Genomic DNA, 23,401 nt, shown 5'->3' with positions numbered 1-23,401 from the left:
TCGTTTCTTCGTGCTCTTTCTTTTGGGGAGAATTCCTTCAGTTTGTCATTTTGAAGGGAGAAAAGGAATTAATGAGATAGAAAAAATAAATTTAAAAAATTAAAATTAAAAATTAAAAACACAGAGACACAAAAATCAAATAGATGATGCTAGGTCCTAGGTGTATTTTGGTCTGGGTGTTGAAAGTGGTTTGACAGATTAGAGAAACAAAGGGGGGAGGAAAAAAAAAAGAAAAGAAAGAAAAAGAAAAAAGAAATTGTTTGAGAATTTGAAAAAATGAATACACTGAAGTAGACTAAAATGAGATTATGGGGGTAAAATAGAACTTGAAAAAATATACACAAGACTAAAGACTATAGTAGAAAAAAATCAAAGAAAAATATTTTTAATAAAAATTAAAAATAAATATGATTTTTTTTTCATTTTCTGTATTCAAGAAAAAAGAAAAGAAACAAAAAAGAGAAAAAAGACTTTAAAAAAAGAAAAAAAAGAAAAAAAAGGAAATTGTTTGAAAATTTGAAAAAGTGAATACACTGTAGTAGACTAAAATAAAATGATGGAAGTAAAATAGAATTTGAAAAAAATTACATAAAAGCAAAAAAATATTTAAAAAATTAAATACAAATATTTTTAATATAAATTGAAAGCAAAAGTGAAGTTTTTTTCTTTCTGCATTCAAGAAAAAGAAAAAAAAACGAAAAAGAGAAAAAAGAAAAAGAAAAAAAAGGAAATTGTTTGAAAATTTGAAAAGGTGAATACCCTGAAGTAGACTAAAATAAAATGATGGGAGTAAAATAGAATTTAAAAAATTTACACAAAATAAAAAATATAGTAATAAAAATTAAAGAAAAATATTTTTAATAAAAATTGAAAATAAAAATGATTTTTTTCTGTTTCTGTATTCAAGAAAAAGAATAGCGTAAAAGAGAAAAAAAAGAAAAAAAAGAAAATTGAATAGATAGACCTGCTAACAGATTGAAATAGGACTGAAATTACTTTGTTTTCCCCTAGAGGTCAGTCCATGTAGCTCTTTATAGTCCATAAAGTAAGCAGGTGGTAAGACTTGTGTTCCTGAAGAGCGAGGTTGGCCCAGTTGGGTGGGGCTCAGTGTAAGGGTTCCTCTCTCCACTAGATGGCGCTGCTAGCCTCCTGGGGTGGATGGATTGTTGCAGTGCTGGTAGGTGCATATGTGCATGCGTGGGAGCGGTGAAAATGGCGCCACCCAGCTACCCAGTCTGTTCTACCTTATCAGCAATTGCGCACCCGTCCTCTGTCTTCAGCTCTCGTCCACTCCCCGCTTTTTCACTGTCCGTGACCAGGCCCCAGGTAGTACCTCTCTCCCAAGTTTTGTCTCAGATGCGGCTGTTTTCCCCGGCCCCTCACTTCCGAAGGACTGTAGCTTGGACCCAGTCTGCCCCTCTGCAGGAGGGTCTCACCCAGCAATGGCTGAATGAGCAATGGCCGAATATCAGCTGCACCCAGGTACGCCTGCTGGACCCTGCTGTTGCCGGTGCCCCGAGACTGCGGCCAGGTATCACCCACCCCACAAAAAGTTCACGACATAGTGTAGCAGCAGCTTTTCAGGGATTATGGAAAATCACAACACACATCTGGCACCAGGCTTCACCCTTAATGACCTTGTTCCAGCACCAGCTAATGTGACCGCCTTCCAGGGTCTGCTGGGACCAGGTGGTGTCAACAGTCTCTACCAAATGTCCTTCCAGCAGTGGAGCCACTCTTCCTCTTGTGGCCCAAGAACCTCCCAGACCCCACTCCGCTCCTGGGGATTTGCCCTTCCCACGAGAGCACCACCAGGTATCGAGCTGCAGAGTTGAAGCCTTTGTGCTCCCCTTGTTTACAGTCTTAATGGAATTTAAACCCTCTCCTTTCTCCTTTCTCCCTTTTTAGTTTAGTCCCTGTGGTGGTTTCCAATTTTCCACTGTCTCTCCAGCTGCTTTTGGGGAGGGGTGCTTTTCCCGTATTCTCCCCCATTTCCCAGTCTCCATCCTCTCTCCACCTGCAAAAGCGGTTCCCTACCTCTTGCGGCTTTTTGCTTCCCAAGTTCAGCTCTCTGCTCTGTATACCTGCTGAATTCTGTGGTTCAGGTTGTGCAGATTGTTGTGTTAATCCTCCAATCAGTTTTCTAGGTGTGTAGGATGGTTCAGTGTTGGTCTGGCTGTATTTCATGGACGTGAGACACACAAAAAACTTCCATGCTGTTCTGCCATCTTGGCTCCTCTCTATCCATTTTTAAAATCAGGTTGCTTGTTGTTTTGAGATTAAGTTGTGTATGTTCTTTATATATGTTGGATATTAAACCCTTACCAGATGTATGATTTGCAAATATTTTTTCCCATCAGTAGGTTTCCTTTTTCTTTTTTTTGATAGTTTCCTTCACTGTGAGCAAGGTTTTTTTTTTTTTAATTTTTTAATCTTTATTTTTGAGAGAGAGACAGCATGTGAGTAGGGGAGGAGCAGAGAGAGAGGGAGACACAGAATCCGAAGCAGACTCCAGGCTCTGAGCTGCCAGCACAGAGCCTGACTTGGTGCTCAAACTCAAGAACTGTGAGATCATGACCTGAGCCAAAGTCGGGCACTCAACCGACTGAGCCACCCAGGCACCCCACCGTGAAAAAAGGTTTTTAATTTAATATTATCCAGTATGTTTGAGGGTTTTTTTTCCTGCCTTTACCTGAGGAGTCTGGTCCAAAAAAATCAAAGAGTGATGTCAAAGAGATTACTATCTGCGTTTTCTTCTAGGAGTTTTATGGTTTCAGGTCTTACATTCAAGTCTTTATTTTGGATTTATTGTTGTATAAGATGTAAAATAATGATTTAGTTTCATCCTTTTGCCTGTTTTGGGTGAATTTTCAGTGAGTCATTGGGAACTTCTCCTAATCCCTGCCACCCTGGCACACAAAACGTGCAGGCTAATAATTGGGAAATCTCCATTTACAGTAGGATATTGACAGGCTGGATTACAGGCTGAGAAAGGTTAATAGAGTGGAGTGTGTTTGGAAACTATCTCTCAAGAGGAACAGAGGAGACTGATAACATTAATCTTAGAAAAGAAGAGATTAAAATAGTGCTTTTCAAAAATGCTTTTAAATTACTAGAAGACTTTGATTTTGTGACAATTAAAATCCTAAATCACAAAGCTGATAAAAAGGAGAGCTTCTGTGGTTGAAGTGAGGTCAAAACCTTGAGGCTAGTTCCTGGAGCTTAACTCAGCTTCTTTATCTTGGGATCCTTCCTGGGGTTATAGAAAAGCGCTTTTTGAAGACAATAGTCTTGGGTGCTAAACTATGTGATACTTCAAATTTCATCATAAGGAATAAATAAAAAATAAATTCTACTGACCTAAAAGAGAGCTTCAAGACTATTTTTTAAATGGATAACTGTCTTATAGTAGAATGCATAGCATAGTGTGTGATAATTATTTTAATAATAATATTTAGTTCTCTCAGTTATTGGATGATTACCATAGTTACGAATAAGGACTTAGACACCAGAATTCTAACTTTCCCATTTACTAACTGTTTTACCTTGGGCAAATAACTTAAACTATCTATGATTGAGTTTCCTTATCTGTGAAATGGGCAAATAATTTACCTTTCTCATAAGTTTTATGTCAGATGTTTAAATAATTTAATATCTGTGATGCATTTACAATGGTGCCTGGCACTTAGGCACTACTAATTATGGAGTGTGTATGTATGTGTGTGTGTATACACACACACATACACACACACACACACATATACACACATACTAATTATGAGATGTGTGTATATATACACATACTACTAATTGTGGGATATGTGTGTGTGTGTGTATAACAAGTCAATGCACAAGCAAATAAATCTATGAGCAAATATTTACAGAAGTTGTGTAAAAGTTAATTATTTATAAAATTAAAACCACAGAGGTTGAATGACAAAGGAGAGTTTAAAACATCCCTGTTATAGCTAAGGAAGTAAAGTCTAACATTGTATGTGATAATGAATTTGTGATATTTTTTTTTTATCAATGCACTGATATTCATCTCAGTCACTTGAGAACAAATAGATAGGTACTTTCTCTTGCATGATTCTTAGATTTAATCCCTTGTGAATGTATTTTGTTCAAATGAACATCCAGTGTCAGAGCCCAGATATATGTGGATTATTTCTAGTATACAAACTTCAAAGGAAACCTGTTGTGGTGAGTTCTTTTTTTTTTTTTTTAATGTTTTTATTTATTTTTGAAGGAGAGAGAGAGAGACAGAGCATGAGCGGGGGAGGAGCAGAGAGAGAGGGAGACACAGAATTAGAAGCAGGCTCCAGGCTCTAGGCTGTCAGCACAGAGCCCGTTGCAGGACTCGAACCCACAAACTGTGAGATCATGACCTGAGCCAAAGCCGGATGCTCAACCGACTGAGCCATCCAGGCACCCCTGTGAATTCTGAATACTGACACTAGATCTAATATGAGGTTGTATGACAACAAATGTGCAAGTGTCTGAGTAGAAAGGAATAAAATACCAAAATTATGGAGGATGCAGAATAAACCAGAAGATGCTCCCAGCTGGGTCCATGCTAGCAGCAGATAAATCACTTAAGTTACAGCAACAATCCGGTGCGATTAGTGAAATAGGAAGTGAGTTTAGGGTCGAAACATCCAGTGTAGCTTTAGTGACTCTCCCCTTGTCTTCCTCCTCCTGATGGGAATGGAAGCAGGGTGTGGCTGAACACAGCAAGCTGGGGACCTAGGCAGACATTTTCCCAGGGAGCCTCTTTGACCCGAATCTCTCACTAGCAATGACAAGGAGTTTGAAGTAGAATTGAAATGATTCATTATTATTCCATAAATCCCCCTTAGACATTGCAACTGGGACGTCAATCCAGTAGAAAGATTCCAGTATTATCAAGGGTGTTCTTTCTATGTTAGAGATCATTTTGAAGAGTTTCTCTAAGTAAATAAAGTTTCTCTGTCATAGGATTTCCTTGCCTACATCTTCTTCTCACATAAAATATTGATACAAAAGAGAGCAAAAATGCTAGGTATTGTATTTTCCGAGTAATAGGTTTCTGCCAAATGGCTTCAGAGCAGGAATCTCCAATTTGCAGAGCTTCCTTGAGAGAATTGCCACTCTCCCCCATCTGGGGTGAAAAAGCAGAAAGTCCTTGTGCTAGGCTTCTAAGATGCCCCTGCTTTTGAGTGTTAGGACAAACCAGCCCATCTGGCTTTCACAGTAGTGTTGCTAAGTGCCGCCATTCAAACAGATGGATTCTTGGATTAATAAATGGGAAGGACCAGCTGATGTGTTGGCTATGCTTATCAAATATAAGGTGTAAAGAGTTGGAAATAAGTGTTTAACGAGCTTTCTGACCCAATTAGTATCACCTTCAAGGACATAAACGCTATCAACTGGTTTCAAAGAAATAGAGAAGGACTTCCATTCTGTACCAAAAAAGATTAGCAGACTCTGAAGGAGTAAGACAATTATTCCGACTTCTTTTTAAGATGCTATGGTAAGAATAAACACGGGGTGTTGACTAGTGAAAACAAGACAAAAGACACTGTGTCTATAAAGGAGAATGTACCCAGGAGAATGGAAAAAGAGAGCATGTTTTCCATTGACTTATTGTTTGGTTGAATGATCAGTTCATACATTCATTCACTCAGCAAATGATTATTGAGTATGTAGCTCTGGGATTTTCCTTAGTGCCTTTTTCTACACTCATCTCCTGGCATTGATACTTGTGTCTCCTTTGCTCTAACTAAACTGAATTAATTACAGTTCCTAGAAATCACTGTGCCGTGGTGTTTCCCACGTAGGTAAGTACGTGTCAGTTTGGAATACTCACTTTCCTACCAAGGACTTTCCTGATCGTTTTCAAAAGACCTCATTCAAATTTTACATCACCTAAGACTGCTTAAGGTCTTAGGTGGCATCACCTAAGACTGCTTAAGGTAGTCGGTGTACCTTTTGCTATGTCCCTACAGTCTACAACTTTGCAAATGCCACGGTTTTGGAGAACAGAAGAGGAAAGTCATGTGAGCCACCCATGTGCCAACCAAATCCTTACATACATTTGAAGAAAGGAAGAGAGAGAAATCCATGGGGGAAAAACTAATTCTGGAGGGAAAAAAATGAGGGAAGAGAAAGTAACTTCGAAACTCCAGGTAGTGTCCTCCATGATTTTCAGGAGAATAATGCCTTCATCATAAAGAGAACAGGAATGCCTAACAGTACAAGTGAACCCTTGGAGAAAAGGAGTGGCTGAGCTAAGACGAATGTGCTAGGCTCTGGCGGGAGTGGGGTGCGGGGCAGAAGGTAGAGCTGAGTGTGAAGCATTTGAGCTAATAAAGCTGCTAACTACCTACCTGCATCACAGGCAGGTGATTCACGGCCACTCTGCCTTTCAAGGCCATTAATGCCCCGTTTAGAATATCCAGGAGATGGATTACTGTACTAACTACTTTGCACACTGGATTTACAAGGAGGATTTAGTGGAATATTTCCTCCTCCTATAAATCACACTATGAATATTGATTGTGGTGCCCTCTACTTATCTAAAAGTTTTATGTGAATTATAAAGGAAAAAAAAAGCCGTGACTTGTTTCAGTGGAAGGATTTCAAGGGGAAGGATCTTGTCGAGAAAACAAATCTGTGGATGTGTTCTAAAATATGCCAGGCCAGTGTTATACAGTGAGGGATGAGTATATAACACAGCGCAGCCGATTGGGACCAATTTATTAGATGCTATACAAGTGCTAAACTGCCTTAAATCAATAGTTTGCAAGGCAGCAGAAGGTTGGGTGTAATAAGTCATCATCTTAATGAAATATAGATTATTCCAAAACTATTAAACAAGCAGTTGGTGTCAGGAAAATTGTTCACTTTTTCAGAGCTAAACAAAACCATCTATTTTAGAGGAGGGAAATCGATAGACATCTGTGGCTTGGCATGGAGCGTGAATATATAAATAAATGTATAGCTAAAAGTATTCATTGACACCTCTTTGGATTCTACTATCTTCATCATTACTTAATTTCTAAACAAATAATTTTACACGAATTGTACTGAAGCAGAGAATAAAAGCAAATGCTTCTCTTTTCCCTAATCTTCACTTTCCTTTCCCTGTTCTTTCTCCGCTGCCTCTTTGCTGCCATTCGTAGAGCACCTGTTATGTGATCATAGATAATGTCCTGGGTGATTTGTACGAGTTAATTTAGTTAGTGTTTAAAGTAGTGCTGAGAAATAGGTAGTGCTACTTTGTGCCACGGTCCAGGTAATAGGTGTCCAGAGTAATTATATTACTGCCCAATGTTGAACATTTAGTCGTGTAGAATTGGGCATGCGATGCAGACATTTGAATGGGCTCTGTTTCAGGGGTGCCTGGGTGGCTCAGTTGGTTAAGCGTCCGACTTCGACTCAGGTCATGATCTTGTGGTTGTGAGTTTGAGCCCCATGTCAGGCTCTGGGCTGACAGCTCAGAGCCTGGAGCCTGCTTCCAATTCTGTGTTTCCCTCTCTCTCTGCCCCTCCCTTGTTCATGCTCTGTCTCTTAATAATAAATAAACTTAAAAATTTTTTTGAATGGACTCTGTTTTAAATTGGGAGATCTCAAAGTCTTTCAGATAAGTCTCTCCATGTGGACACCAATGTGCCTCACGCTACCCAAGTTCCCGTTTGCAGACATGCACCTACTGTAGGTGGCTGCAGGGGTGAATCCCATCCCAGAGCCCATCACCTTCCAAACAGGCATGTCCCAATATGGCACCTGTCATCAAAGTAACCATGGGTCAAGGTCAATGATACAGATTCCCCAGGTTTTGCTGAAATTACAAGTGAGATTTCTAAGAGGAAGTCTGGAGACTTTTCTTTCTTTCCGTGAGGATTTCAAGGTTGGGAAACATTCAGATAACATATATCTTAAGCTCCTTGCTGAGGTTCTTGGGTTCTGAAATCTGCCATAAAAGCCTCATATGCTCTAATAAAGGAACAAGGAAAACACTGCAGTGTTTTTTCTGTTAATGTGATCTTTCTTTCCTTTCATTTTATCTTCTTGGTCTCTCTCTCTCTCTACCACGTTCCATTTGTGCCATCAGTATATCCCTGACCCTCACCTTTTAGTCATAGTATAGATATTTCTTTTTTAAAGATTATTTATTTTGAGGGAGAGAGAGAGAGAATGAGAGAGAGAATCCCAAGCAGGCTCCCTGTTCAGGGTAGAGCCCAATGCAGGGCTTGATCTCATCCACTGTGAGATCATGACCTGAGCCAAAGTCAGAAGTCAGACACGACTGACTGAGCCACTCGGATGTCCCAGTCTAGATATTTCTAGTAGGCTTTCATACATTCATTTACTTATGCATTCAACAAATATTTACTGAATGGCTATGTGTGAAAGCCATGGTGCTATTTAATGATCCTGACGACATTATGAGATAGACTTTAAGATGATGGCATAGGAATGTTCCTTTACGTAAATTAAGTGGAAGATCCAGAACTTGATTTAAGTTCTTATGATTGGGAGTTTGCATCTTTCCAAGGGATTTCCATCTCTGTCAGCTCACCTGAACTTTTAATAACTCTAATATTCCCCTCCTAGGACAGATTTCACTTATTCATTTACTTAAAAAAAAAACTTTTTAAGATGTCTTTTCATACATGGTGCCAGGGATAAAATGTTAAGTTTAAAGGAAACATAAACACTAGCTTTCTAAAGCTTGGAGTGCTGGGTAAAGCAGTAACCAAATATATGATGACTCTTGATGATGAATGTTAAAAAGAAAGATACAGATTTCTAAGAGAGAACATAAGGTGAGGTAGAACCTTGTTGGGTTAGCACAATTTCCCTAAAGAAGTGATATTTGAGGTGATTCCTAAAGCCTGAAAACCTGGACAAAGTGAGGAGCTCACCAAGCGCTCAGTGCCGCAGCAGCAGCAACAGCTTGTGCAAAAGCCCTGAGGCAGCAGGATGCTTTGCATCGTAAAGGAAATGAAAGAGCCTCTGTGGCTGTGCAGAAAGACCCAAAGGTGAAAGTCATTAAACATACACAACAGAGGCAGAAAGTGCGAGCTATACTGAGTTTTCAGGTTGTGTGAGCATTTTGGTGTTTATTCTTAAAGAAAGGGATATGCAGGAAAGATATTGAACAGAAGAGAGATGCAACTAGCCAAGTTGAAGGACAGGAGGTTTGCTCTCCGCCTCAAGACACCTCCTCCTCTAGGGTGGAATGTGACCTCTTGTGACCTTCAGAGTCCTGTCTGTTTGACTTCACACCCACACCCACATACTCACTGCTCACCTCCACTGGTATCTCATTCACGGGTGTCATTTCTGGGAAGAGTTCAAAGAAAGCGGAAGCTTCATGCATTGTCCCGCGAATTGTACGCCCGGTCTTGTGGGACCTACCCGGATATAAGCAGGTGGCTGTCGCCCAACACGGTCACTGGAAACTTACGACTTTTGTAGGAGAGTGATTTCTTTTGGTCCCTATATAAACTAACCAAAGTTGGAGTCATGTCAGGCTCATACTGAGAAGAGGTAGGAGGGAAATTGGAAAAGCAGGTGGAGAGGGGATTAAAGAGCACCATGGCAGATGTGTGCACAGGTAACACAACCTACATCGGAGGACCTGGTGGTGGAGGTGAGGCTGTGTTGAGCGGGATGGCTGCAAAGTCACCCACAATGACTGTTCAAAACAAGAATGGAGAGATTTATTTGGCCTTCAAACGGAGCTTCCTCCGATCAAATGGCACAATCGGGAGAAAATCGTACTGCAATTGGAGGTAATGCCTGTAATCTGTAAATGCTGGGAATCATGGCTGCTCCCAGCAGCCTACGATGGATTGCGTAATAATCTTGTACAAATCCACACCACATGTTATAAAGTAGGAACTCCAAACACATTCATCTTTCCTGGCGAACCGATGCTCAATTTTTTACTAAGTAATGGGTGGTAAAAATGCAATTTGCTTCTGTTTTTACTCTGAATACCAGAATGCTCTGAAATAATGTTTTTTAGTCATTTTCCATGTTTTGGAGTTTTTGAATAATTGATTTCTTCACCCCAGCTACCATTATTTAAACAATAGATGTTAGCCTTCCTATTCTTTTTTGTTTCCTTCAAAAATTCATGCGATTTTTTAATGTGTGCCACTCCCGGTTCTATCCTGCGTGATGGTGTAACGAACATGAAAAGCAATGAATGAGCTTCTGTTTTTCATTATCCATCAATGCATTTGTCCACGTGTATGTTGCAGAGAATTTGTTGGAAATAAAGAGCACGTATTTAATGATCTAACCCGAGCCAATCCATGATGACGTGTTTGAAAATGGGCTCTAACGTTTCAGGAAAGATAGTATTCTGACGTGGGCACTTTTTAGCTGTGTGACCTCACGCAAGCCGCTTGCCTGGTGTGCTTTCAGTCTATCTTTGCAAATGGGGGGACAGTAGTAATTCTTACAACACTGGGGGAATGCGCTATGTGATGATGCCCACTAGGCTGTCCGCAAGAGAGACTCCTTTTCCCCTTTAATAATTTCACCCAAACTCAAGTATTTAATGATTCTAACACAGATAGAAGCTGGCAAGACTCAAATTTCATTCCTGCCAAGCAGCCCCGGTGATCATGGAGGAATAAAATGCTGGGGACATCTCCTCTGATTTCTCAAGGCTGCTCAATTCAGCTGGAAATAGCAAAGCGCCAGGGTTCTTCACAGACTCTTTCAGCTGGCGGTTCTTTCTGGAAACACCTCCCAGCCCAGCCTCTGTATGGCAGTTTCGTGCTTCCAGCCCTGGGCCCAGCTGGAACTCCAAAGCGTTGGGAAAGGAAGAATACATTCATTAGCATTTAACACGCAGCGAACATCATAATTTTGAAAACTCCCTGCCTCAAAGAATGGACACCCTGGACAATTAATGTAGGAAGACACTCTGGCACTTAGGAAAAAAATAAATCTTTCCAGGCCCAGTTGGTTTAGAAAATGAAGGAAGCGGGGATTCGAGGAGGCCCTTTCCTTCTTTTCTGGGCAACTGTTTGTATTATCATCCTTAGCATCCTGAGCACTGTTCTAAGAGCATCGTCCGAATTTCTATCAGCGGAAAAGTGCTCCACGGCCCCCACGTTGCTGCAAGGAAGGTAGCGGAATCAAATGCCAAGAGGCGGGTTCCAGATAATGAGTCTGTGTCCTGTCTTTGTGCACAGCATTCCTTCTATCTGGAATTTTTTTCCTATTTGTCCTTCACATCCCCGCTCATCTGTCCCCCCTTCTAAGAACTTGCTCACACCCCTTCTCCACGTGCAGACCGGTGATTCCTCGCTCAGGGTCACTTGACATCTGCCCTCACCCTCTGTGGAGCCCAGTGCTCCGTGGTGCATGAGTGTTTATCATTGAAGTTTAATCCTCACGAGAGAGAATTGATGCACTATTCTTTCCAGGGTGCAGGTGTTGAAACCCAAGGACTTGGGTCATTTGCCTGAAGTGTATACAGCCAGCAGGTGCCTGGACCTGAACTTGAATCCAGATGTACCTGGCCCCACTTTGGGGCCTCTCTCCTACCCTACCTCACCATCTTTTGTCAGAACCCCTTTCCCAATCCTGAAGGGGTGTGTAGATGGCTCACACCTGTTGTACCCTGGTATTTTGACTGAGGCAACAGTGGGTGACATAAGAGCCCTCCAGATGTAGATCGTTTGGTTTGCAGAAGGACAGGCCGGCATGCAGTTTCGGGTTCTGTCTCATGGCTTGGTCGCTTTGGCTAATGCAGTTAAACTTTAAGCTGCAGTTTCCTTGGGTGGCAAAAGAAAAACGCAGCGCCTCACGCCCATGAATTTTTGCGTCACGGTTTTGTGAGACGCATTGAGCTATTGATGTAAAGTGAATCACACAGTGCCTTTTCTTTATTTTTATTTTTAATATATTTTTAAAAGTTTATTTTTGAGAGAGAGAGAGCAGGGGAGGGGCAGAGGGAGAGAGAGAGAGAGAGAGAGAGAGAGAGAGAGAGAGAGAGAGAGAGAGTGTCTCAAACAGGCTCTGCAGTGTCAGCCCAGAGCCTGACGCAGGGCTTGAACCTACAAACTGTGAGATCATGACCTGAGCCAAAATCAAGAGTCGGATGCTTAACCCACTTAGCCACCCAGGTGTCCCATAAAGTGCCTTTTCTACAGTGTCAATACATGATCACTAGAAAGATAATAGTAGTCTTATCATTATCATCTTAATCAGATTTCAAAACAGGAAGGGAAAGTGAATTTAAAAACAATCTGAGTCCACTAGAATGGTCTGGGTACATGTACACTCCTCTTTTAAATGTCCTTCTCCATAACCTTCATGTTAATGTATGCATTCATTCAACAAATATTTATTAGGCAGCTGCTATATGATGGGTGCAATCCTAGTGCTGGGCTTGTCATGCTTCACATTTTGGGTTAACTCACTTCTGCAGGGAAGCAGCTCCTGCCCACACGATCTAAAATACCTGAGGGACGTCTCTCTTTCCCTCCTTGTTTGCTTCCTTCATATGCGCTTGTATTGATTTTGTTTTTCCATTTACTTGCTCTGTGTTTGTCTTCTGCATGGAGAACAGAAACTGGGACTTAGCACAGTGTTCAGCTCATTGGAGTTGTCCAGTCATTATTAAGGCATGAATGGCATGGGCTAGAAAAGAGAAATCTAAAAGCTGTCAAGCAGAAGAAACCAGATCAATGAACCCAAACTAGAAGTGTACATGATATGATATGTATATGTGTATCTGAAGAGAGAGAGAGAGAAGAACATTACATAGACAAAGGCAGGAAGAGCAGGTAAAGAGCAAATGAAGTAGAGAACCAAATATATCACGAAATGCTGCCCTATATCTAATACCCAAGGGGATAAGCAAAATAGAGTAAAATCCAGTGAAGTTATTTAGATACAAAATTAGACAAGGAAAGGATTGTGAAAACAGTATGGAGTAGAATAATCCTGGTTATATCAAAGATTGCACTCCATCATGCCCCCACACCTACATAATTGTTTACATTCATTGAAAGGTACTTGGCATGATGGCTCCACTGCTGACGGTTACTTTTTTTTGTTGTTGTTTATTTATTTTTTAAAGAGAGAGAGAGAGAGAGAGAGAGAGAGAGAGAGAGAGAGAGAAAGAGAGAGAGAGAGAGAGAGAGAGAGAGAGACAGTGCATCAGCCGGGGAGGGGCCGAGAGAGGGATACACAGAATCTGAAGCAGACTCCAGGCTCTGAGCTGTCAGCACAGAGCCCAATGCAGGGCTCGAACTCACGAACCATGAGATCATGACCTGAGCTGAAGTCAGAAGCTTAACCCACTGTGCCACCTAGTCACCCCTACTGATGGTTACTTTTAAGTAGTGAGGCTTGTGGTGAATTTTTTTTTTGCCTTCATTCTTTTGTGTGCATTTACATTTTTTAATAATCACGTATCATTTTTGTGAAATAAGAAGTTTATTTTTCTTTAAAATGAAAATAGACAATGACTAGATTCTAACAGTGATTCCTTTTTAGAGATACAGGTAAGGATTATTGTCATGTTATTCTCTATAATTTTATGTATATTTTTCAATTGAAATTGAAACTTTTTTCAATTGAAAAACATAGAGCACATGCTGAATTATCTGAGACAATCATCCAAAACAGTTCCTGTGGTCCTCTGGTGCCATTTATATGCCAGCTCTGTGGGGCAATTGAGGAAATGTGTAGGTCAAGTTTGAAGAATTGGAGCAAAGGTAATACACCTTGTGTATTGATGCATTCTTGAATTTATGACAGCATTATGAATGTATTGGTTTATGTGTCTGTTCTGCTAGACTATGAGGCCCTCAGGACGGGACACTTGTCTTATTTCTTCACTCCTGCCGAGTCTGACACATTATTCATGCTTAGTAACAGTTTCTTGAAAGAAAGTGCATTGACTTAGCTCTAACCGGCTGTGAAGGCTTAGCCATGCCATGTAACTTCCCTTTGTCCCTCTTGATAGGAACATCTTCTATTATTTTCCCCATCAGCAGTATAATGTGGCCTGTCCTGCTCTAAGAATCATGTTTTCAGATGACAGAAATCCTTAGATACTTGACTCAGGTAAGACACTTGGGCTTCCTCCCAATAGAAGCAGGGCTTCAGAATCTCATCATATGCTCCGTTTAATTACTTGCCAATTCACGCCGTTGAGTTTCTCATGGTGCTAATGGAGCCCCCGAGAAAGCTGAGAGAGTGGCATAAAATGTCCTCGTATTTTAATGGGGTTGGGGGTGGTAAGTGTTAGATATAATTTAATCTATGGGAACTAATAGCTTTTGAAATAATGATGCCTCTTGACTATCGATTTGAAAGCTACTCAGAGTAATTGAACACTTATTCCAACTCAGAGAAGTGTGGCTTATTTTTGCGTTCTTGATTTAAGACTGGAGTGATCGGTTCACACTTTAAGACACCAGTGGGCGGCACACAATTATGGCCTAATTCGGTTATCACTTAAAAAAAAATTAAATATGTGTAAGCTTCAAACAATGAACATGCATCTTGCTATAGGTATATGTGTTTATATTAAAATTATATGTCTTAACGTATTACCATATGTATTCATATATATATATATATATATATATATATATAGCACATTTTAATTTTTAAACATGAGAAAAATATAAGTGAAAGTTGTAATATTTTCTTCTGGCATCCAGAAGACCAATTTGAGCATCTATAGAATGACAGCACTCCACTGAGGGGACAATTTACTAATCAATGGCTTGAAACATACTGTGTGGGGTAAATCCTGACTCTTTCATCAATTGGTTCTGAGACACAGGGGGGACTTTGTCCTCTCTGTAGTTCATTTTTCCATCATAAAATGGTCCTCTCTCTGCCACTTCTGTCTAGTATGGAAGGTTGCCTCTGTTCAGCTTTTTAAATATTTCCTTGTGGGGGCTATCTGTCTCCCCCACAAAATTGCTCCTAGAGCTCAGTACTTTGCTTTCAACCCCACCTGGGGCTCCAGGAAGTTCCAAGAAGGTCAAAGGAAGACAGTAGTATTTATTTCGTTTGCTTTGTCTTGTTTCCTTTTATTCAAAAAAAATATTTATTGAGTTCTTCCTATGTACAGATGACTGGCTTATAGGAAGTACTTGACAAATATTAGTTGCTATATTATGTATGACAGCATCTTGAGTGGAAGGTAACATCCTACAGACACCCGTCTTTTGAGTGTGTTTTATGCGTATCCCATTGTACTCTTCATTCTGTCATCATCTTAGGATTATTTCCTGCAAGTGCTCTAAAATAGACACCATTCTGCTCAAATACCCATCTTCAGATTATTTACATATGCATTATACTTACCTTGTCCTACATTTTTCAGCTGTTGATTAACAAGTGTCCTAAATTGTGGTCTGGTTTATTCTCCTGGTATTGACTTGCTTTTCGTTTTCTCTCCGTAACATGACCTCCAGATTATCCTGGTGGTGGGATTCCCGCACACAAGTGCTAGAGGGACTCACATGTTCTAATGCAGCAAAACACCCATGCAAATGGTTACCAAAAGGTACACTGGTGGAAAATTACACAGCGAAAGAACAGGTCCTGAGGCTCTGTTCAAAGATCAGACAAAAGATACACAGAAGTTCTATGAATCCTAGAACCTTAACATATTAAGATTCAAGGTGTGGTGCTTGGAAAACCCACCTCCAAATTCTCTGACAATCCTCCCGTTAAAGGTGAAAGGTGATTCCTTTCCCTATGAATATGGGCCAGCCTTTGTAACTCTTTATAATGAATCGAGTGAGTGGAAGCAATGCATTGTGTGACTTCCGAGGATAGATTAGAAAGGGGATACATCTTCCTGTGTCTCTCTCTCTTTCTCCCTCTCTCTTGCAATGTGGCTTGGAGCTCCAAACTGCCATGTTAAAAGGCCACCTACTCTGAAACCATCATGCTGGAGAGCCCACATGAGGAGCCAGACTGGAGGATCTCATCTCTTCTAGCCTCCAGCCCCAGCTGTAGCCTGCCCCTGCCGATCCCTGTTTCACTTGTGCTTTCATGAGAAAAATGATTCTTGTTATCGTTTTATGTGAGCAAATATCAGGGTGGTCCGTTGTGCCGATAAACAGAACATAAGGATCGCTCAGGGAAACAGGACACTATACGCTGAAAAGCACAAAGAACTTTCCAGTCCCATAATGATGCTATGTCCCCAAATCCGCTTGGCTCCATCTGTCTTCTGGGTTTTGGGCACTTGCTCGCTGGAGAGCCCAAAGGTTCTGTCCTGTCATCTTCCAGCAATGCTGTCCTCAGTGTCCATCCCGGGGAGGATTGGGCTTCAGGAGGGACTCCATTGTGCTGAGAAGAGCCACCTGCGTCAATCCAGTGGCTGGTGTGATCCGACAGGGTCTATAGAATCTCTGGCTTCTCCCGGCAGCATATTGTTCAGCCAGAAGAGAGTCTTGGTTATCACAGGATTTAATAGATACGGGAATTCAGAAGGACGGATGTGACCTATACTAGCTAACATTGTTTTTGCTGCTCCGCATCTATCGGTTTATCTTCTGGTGACCTTGACTTAATTTCCTTTACTGTTTTACTGCTTGGAACATGGGGTTTATTAAATATGGGCTGTTCTCTGATCTATGAATTTTAGATGTGAAGAAAAACACTAGAGATGGCTTAGGTGACAAGTGACGGACAAACCCGGGATCCATAAAATCTCCTTCTGAGGCTTCTGGGTAAATTTTTGTGTTAGAAAATCCCATAAGCTACATGACGACTCTAAATGATAGCATACACATTTTTTTCTTGATATGTGCTTACTGCTTTGTCATGGGGGATGGGGTCATTATGTGGGAATGGCTGATCCTGGGGGCGTGTACTGTGACACGTTCCATTGGAAGAAAGTAATAATTTTGTATTTTTACACTCCTTTATCAGAATCTTCCCCTTGTAACTGGTCTTGTTCCAGTGAAGCAACAGAGGAGGGGTGCCATTAATAACACTTTTTTTGAAATATTTATGTGTGTCCAGTCATTCGAATTAGTTTTTACGTTTCATGAAAGTGCAAAAAAAGCCATAGCAGATAGAGGGAGAGAGGGATTCCAGGATCTTATGGATGTTGTTCACTAGCAGTGTGGCATACCCAAAGTATCTTTGGGTGAATCTAGAAAGAGAAATATGTCTTTAAAACAATCAAGAGGATAGCTTTTGGTGATGTGGCTAAATGGAAAAGAATTCACGTACATGAGAGTTTTACTTAATGTACATCCATGACAGTTTACTCGAGTTCCAATTGAAGTTTGGGTCTAAAACCTACCTAATAATGAATCATCATTTGGGCTTCGACTCGGAGGAATCTCAATATTTCTGAATCCTCTAGGGAGCTGAGTTGGGCCAAAAGGGCTGACGTAGGCATCCTTGGGTCTCCGGCCACTGCATTATACAGAAGCACCACACCATCATCATGATAGGCAGCCGTCAACTTCATTGCCCTCTCCTCAAATGTAAACCATTGTACATGAACCTGAGGAAGTCGCTCAGACCAGCAAATGGTGATACAGTGAGAGGGAGAAGATCAGGGGTCACTTAATGACTGCCCTTACTGTCATTGGAACTCCAAACAGAAATTTGTTGGAAGAAAAGAACCAGCACACAAATACCGAACAACTAGCAAGCAAAACGCCTAGTGATATCAGCGCCTCTGAGCTTCCTGCCCACTGGAGATCAGAGGCCCAGAGCCACACAGGTGGCTGTGCCCAGACTGGTTCTGTCCGATTAGCAGTGAGAGAGAGGGTAGAGCATTCAGGGAATGAGTGAAACCGACAGACGGCTGGGTGACTTGATTGGAGCTCAGGGGCAGTATTCTTTATGTAATAATATTCTGGTCTGTTAAATTTAATAAATCTCTTTTTGATATAGTGCCAGGCACTTGCCATGGTGAGAGAGTCAATCCATGGCCTCAAAGGAAGAGTTTTTCTTTGAAGAGGGCTCTCAAATGGCCAAGAACCCGACACTCATGACTTCCAGTAAATGGTTCATCAGAGGCTTGTCCTGTCCCAGCTGTTTTATTCTTTCCCAAAGCCTTCAAGTCCCCTTCCTTCTAAGTGCCACTCAGGGAACGTTCTGCGTTTGGGAAAGCAAAGGAGTGTATATCCTCACTCCAAAGCCTTTCGATATTTCCATTTATTTATAACAGATTTATTGCACATCTACCATTTGCCGGACACCGTGGGACTCTGGAGACTTACTAATTTAAAAGGGAGTGGAACGCTCTGTCCCAGAGCTGCGCATGGTCCAGTCAAAAAGGTAATACATGAAGTTAGAAAAAACGTGATAGAATTCTCAATTATGAAATGATGCATTATGAAATTATTGTGTTATCGATTATCAAGCAGTTTAACTTTTCTATGTTAACGACCTTCAATTTCATTAATCATCCCTACCTGAGTATTCTGAATATATATGTTATATATCTAATATGTGTGTTAGATAAAAGAACAATTCTGTGTGCAAGCACCAGGACAGACGTTGGGTATTGGTAACAGGTATAAAACACCCACTCCTGCTTTTAGGAAGATGTAGTGTGGTCATTAATAGTTATGATGGATATAAGAATGTTTCTCGGTGAGACTTCATAACTCACATAACATAATATGAACCCAGTTCATATTAAGGGCGGAAAGGGAAGGCTTCTTGGAGTGGGGACATGGTAACTTAGTGCTAGGCGCACAAATTCATTAACAGTAGCAGTCGGGAAGTTAAGAAGTTATGTGAAATAGTGCCTGTTGTAGCCCCTCTTCTCCCTGTGCTGGAACCAGACAGACCATACTAAACACATTTACATGCAACTTAAAATAAAAACAAAACCAAAAAATGTGGGCCAGCTTAGGTCCAGGAGCCATGGGGCGGGACTTGGCTTAGAGTTTGTCAGATGGAGAAAGAGGCCCGGAGGCCTGTGGCAGAAAGGCTCGGAGGGAAGGCCTGGGGGCGAGGAAGCTGGCAGGGCTCAGGACAGCCCTCCCCGTGTATCCCCTGGGAAGTGATGGAGATGGGGTGGGTCTTTACCCACACAAGCTCTCCAGGGAGATTAGCCCCTTTGCTGGCACATGTGGACTCAGAAACACTTCTCTGATATGACGAGTTTGGGCCTTTTTCCCACGTGCTATACCATGACTAGCCTCTATGACTTGACTTTCCCTTTAGCTTAAAAGCTGGCCAAGTGGCTCCTTGATTTCTTACCTACTAGTTTTTCTCAGAAACTTGATTTTTTGCTGGGTGGAAGGGAACATCAAAGACAGGTGTTGGGGTTGGGGTTCAATTTATTCAATACACTGTTCAATCCCTGCTGGTGGTCTAGAATCCTCATCTGTGAACTTGAAAGTGAACGCAGACACATCTGGTTTATAGGTGCCTACATCCCGAGGGAGACAGGGTCCTCAGATGAACCCCTGCCTCCTCTAAAGGGGGGACGCTGCCACATAGGACATGGGTACTTAAGGGAGGCGACACCTGCCCCCTCTCCAAACTGTCGTTTGCATCAACATTTGAATTCTCCAAGGCTCAGCTAAACTTCGCTACTCTGTGAGCATCACAAAACCTATGTTCCAGCACCTCTCACCAGTGGTGACTTCCTCAGGAGCCTTAAGCTAGTCCCTTGGCCCAGGCTGACCTAGAGGAAGAGCCACATTGGCTGGGAGCAGTGGCTGTCGTGTCGTCCACCAAAGACTGCACCTTGGCACTCTTTCCATTTGGCTAGGATACTTCCTACCTTCAGGAAATGACCTATTCCCCCCTAACAAGCCCAGATCTTGCCTCCTGGGCCAATGCGTGTTCCCGCCTACTTCCCATGAACTGTTTTGTCTGCAGGAAACCCAGGCGCTTTGTGGTTCGAGTTTTGTTAGCCATCCTCTCTTCCAGCCCCATCTTTGCCTTTATTTGTGGTTCTCTGCTGGCTCTCAGGGTGGCTGTGCCTGGAAAAACTAGGGATGGTGGCAGGTCCAGCCTCGGGCTCCTAAGCCACATTAGGAGTTTCCGATAGCACGTGGAAAAGACAAACTCAGATGAATACTTGTTTTTTCTTCCTGGTTTCAGCCTTTGACACCCAAATCTCTCTGAAGATTATACCCTGGCGAGCCAGGCATGACCACAAACGAACTTCCAGGATTCATTCTGTTCACTGATTGAAAGCCTAGAAAAGACGACTATTCAGCCAATTTCGCTGTATGTCGCACCTGATAAAATGATGAGAGTGTGTGTCCCCTACCTGTCACTGGGCGCCCTGTCGTTTTTCAAGGATGTGACACAGAGAAGACAGGCTGGACACACTTTTTAGCATGCTGTCTGTAATGACCACGACAAATGGGTGGCCTGATAGAACAGTGAGATTCCTTACTTTGCACCTGCTAAGCTCATGCCTGCTTTATTATTTGGGTGGGGAAATAAGGCCTGGGAAACAACAGAAGAAGGAGCTATTGCAATAAGAATAAACTGTCTGTAAGTCTGTTAAAAGAAAGAAAGAAAGAAAGAAAGAAAGAAAGAAAGAAAGAAAGAAAGAAAGAGAAAGAAAGAAAGAGAGAGAGAGAGAGAGAAAGAAAGAAAGAGAGAGAGAAAGAAAAAAAAAAAAGAAGGAAAAGTCCTCAGTCCCATGTTCCATGGAGAAATGGGGTGGGAGCAAACTCGGGTGTACTCACTATTTGTGTGCTGGGGCTGTCTCTCAGGGTCAGAGATGGATAGTGACAAGTTGGGTTGGCATGCAGGCACGTTGTGCACTGGCCAGAAAAGATACAGGAGAGACGGAGGTAAGACCTACATGAGAAGCTTCCCATGGTTGTTGGCAAAGTGAGTCTGAACATCCTTTTTAAGGTGACAGAGCTAAGGAAGCATATTAGGAAGGAGGTATGCTTGAGGCTTCTGTTTCCCTCTTAAGCTGTATTGTGAAAGATTTAACACGGTAACGGAGGGATGGTCTGAGCATTGAGGAGTAAGATATTAAATATATCCCTTGTCCTGGATTCTTACCCCAAAATACATTCATCATTGACATAACTGTACATTGGCACTAAGAAGGGACTGTGTCCCTGCCTCCTGGCTCAGGAATGAATCCCTGGTGCTCTTTCCTGCCCCCTGGAGCTGCCTCCGGTTGCCTAGGTAGCAGGGAGCATATATAGAAGAGGGTGACAGGTGTGCCTCCGGCAGGAACTGACCTCAGAATAGCCTCAGGCTTACTCCTATCTGGACTCGGAGACAGATTAGTTAGCATCCAGTGGGGAAAGAGGATGAGGCTCTTAGCAGTCAGGAAGATTAAGGCCAGTTACTAGTAAAAGGCCACAGAAAAACTTTCCTTACTTGGAGTTATTTAAACTTTTCTAATCTCCCACAAGGATATCAATTTTTTTGTTGTTATTTTGGTATTTGTTACAGACCTGTCGGAAGAATGGAAGGCATTTCCTGGCACCTGGGCTGACTTTCCATCTCTCCCTTCCCTACTGATAATGGTAGCTGCCATGATGGGGCCATACCTTGTGTATAGATTGCCTGTAATTCTCATAAAGCCTTGCAAAGTATTACTGTCATAGAAGTGAAGAGACTGCCAGGTTAAATTCAGTGCTAAGCATGTAAATGTTTACAAGTGGTCATTGATTATTGAATCTATACCATTAATAAAATATTGTGCTAGTAGCTTTACATGCATTTTTAGTTTCTTCTTCACAGTTAAACTACAAAGTAGCTTCAATTCCATTTCACAGGTGTCAAACAGAAATCCATAAAGGTAGAGTAACTAAGGTTTTGTACCTATTAGCAATTAGGTCCAGGATACAAACACATGTTCATCTGGCTGTAAAACCCATTTTCTGACCATCAAGGCAATGCCATATTTCGAAAACATTCTACATAACTCCTCTCATTGTTCAATAAATATGATACTTCAGGCTTCTAATAACCGACAGAGTCCATGTTAGTATATAAATGCTCTAGAGAAAGAGAGTACATTTGCTTAAATGCAACATGATATATAAATGAATATCTTAGATATTATTGGCAAAAATTTTTTTTAAAAATGTTTATTTATTTTGAGAGAGAGAGAAGAGAGAGCCTGAGTTGGGGAGGGGAGTTGGGGAGATAGAATCCCAAGCAGGCTGCCTGCTGTCAGCACAGAGTCTGACTCGGGGCTCGATCTCACAACTGTGAGGTCATGACCTGGGCTGAAATCAAAAGTCGGATGTTTAACAGACTGAGCCACCCAGGTGCCCCTATTGGTAAAAATAATTTAATCATAATAAAATGAGAATAATTCCTAATACTTTGTAGGTAGGTTTGTTTGTTGTGAATACAAACGTGTATTAACACGTAAAATACATACATATATTCATGTTAACTGGAATTCCCATAGGACACATGGAAAACAGTGACTGATGAAGGGGACTTTCCAAGAGTATGGGCAAGATTAAAGCCACCTAGCAGGAATGATGAAGCTTTCTTGGGCTGGGCACAAGGAGTCCAGGATCCCTGGGCTTGAAGGTTCAAGGGGAGGGAGTGGTCACCCAACTTGGAGAGAACATTAGCTGTATGACAAGGCCCCCTGATGCAGCTGAGACCTTAAGCAGGGAGAGTGTAGGTATTTACAACCTAGAGAAAGAACCAGAAACATGAATATGGGGACCTCTATCTCCTGCTACACTCAGGTTTCCTTTGGGGTTTCCCATTGTTCTCACATGCTGGCCCCTGCCAGAGATCGCTATGCAAGTAAAGATCCTCAGGGCCTAGGGAAGGGTGGAGGCGGGGGTGGGTAGAAACTGGATCTGGAGAGACTAACAGACCATATCCCACACAATATCTATTTTCATGGTTTGTGGTTATAGCAGAGTAAAGTTTAGATATTGTCCTTACTGTACAACTCAGGAATCAGAATATATCTGCCTCAATCTGTTACTAGTTGTAAACAACAGAAACTAACCTCAGCTGTCTGTTTCAGAAGTGATTTTCCCAGGACAGACCCTGAGTAAAGAATATGGGTGTAGGCGATTTTTTTTTTTTTTTTTGTCAGAGAGTTCCCAGGGAGGGTTGTCAGATGAAATACAGGACACCCAGTTAAGTTTGAATTTGAGACATGCAACAAACACGTTTTTGGTATGACTATGTCTCGAATATCCTATCAGGCATAACTATACTAAAGACAAAGCAGAGCAAACTGTTTTTCTAAGACCAGGAGAAAACAGCAAGGGGATGGTTGAAGCATGGAAGGATATGAGAAGGAGCCCAACAAGGCTGCGTGTCCCAGGTCTCAGACTCAGCTCAATCCCAAAGGGAGCTCCAGAGTGCGAATTACACCTCAGTGTCCTTCACTCATCCAGGCAAAGGGACTGGGCTCCTGCTCTCATACGTCGCATCAGTCAGGCAGTGAGGGTGGGCTCTT

General features: G+C 41.7%; 1 long non-coding RNA gene across 1 annotated transcript in view; it reads left to right on the top strand.

Moving 5' to 3' along the window:
• LOC123383144 overlaps positions 1-21,672 on the top strand; it is a 51,315-nt gene extending 29,643 nt beyond the window's left edge. The window contains exons 3-4 of the long non-coding RNA XR_006592574.1: positions 18,185-18,294; positions 21,409-21,672. This is a non-coding gene — a long non-coding RNA (uncharacterized LOC123383144). The remainder of the gene's footprint in view (positions 1-18,184; positions 18,295-21,408) is intronic.
• Positions 21,673-23,401: the final 1,729 nt, after the last annotated feature.

Source organism: Felis catus, chromosome F2 (genome assembly GCF_018350175.1).
Source record: "Felis catus isolate Fca126 chromosome F2, F.catus_Fca126_mat1.0, whole genome shotgun sequence".
Classification (NCBI taxonomy): domain Eukaryota; kingdom Metazoa; phylum Chordata; class Mammalia; order Carnivora; family Felidae; genus Felis; species Felis catus.
This window is presented reverse-complemented; position numbering and strand designations above follow the sequence as displayed.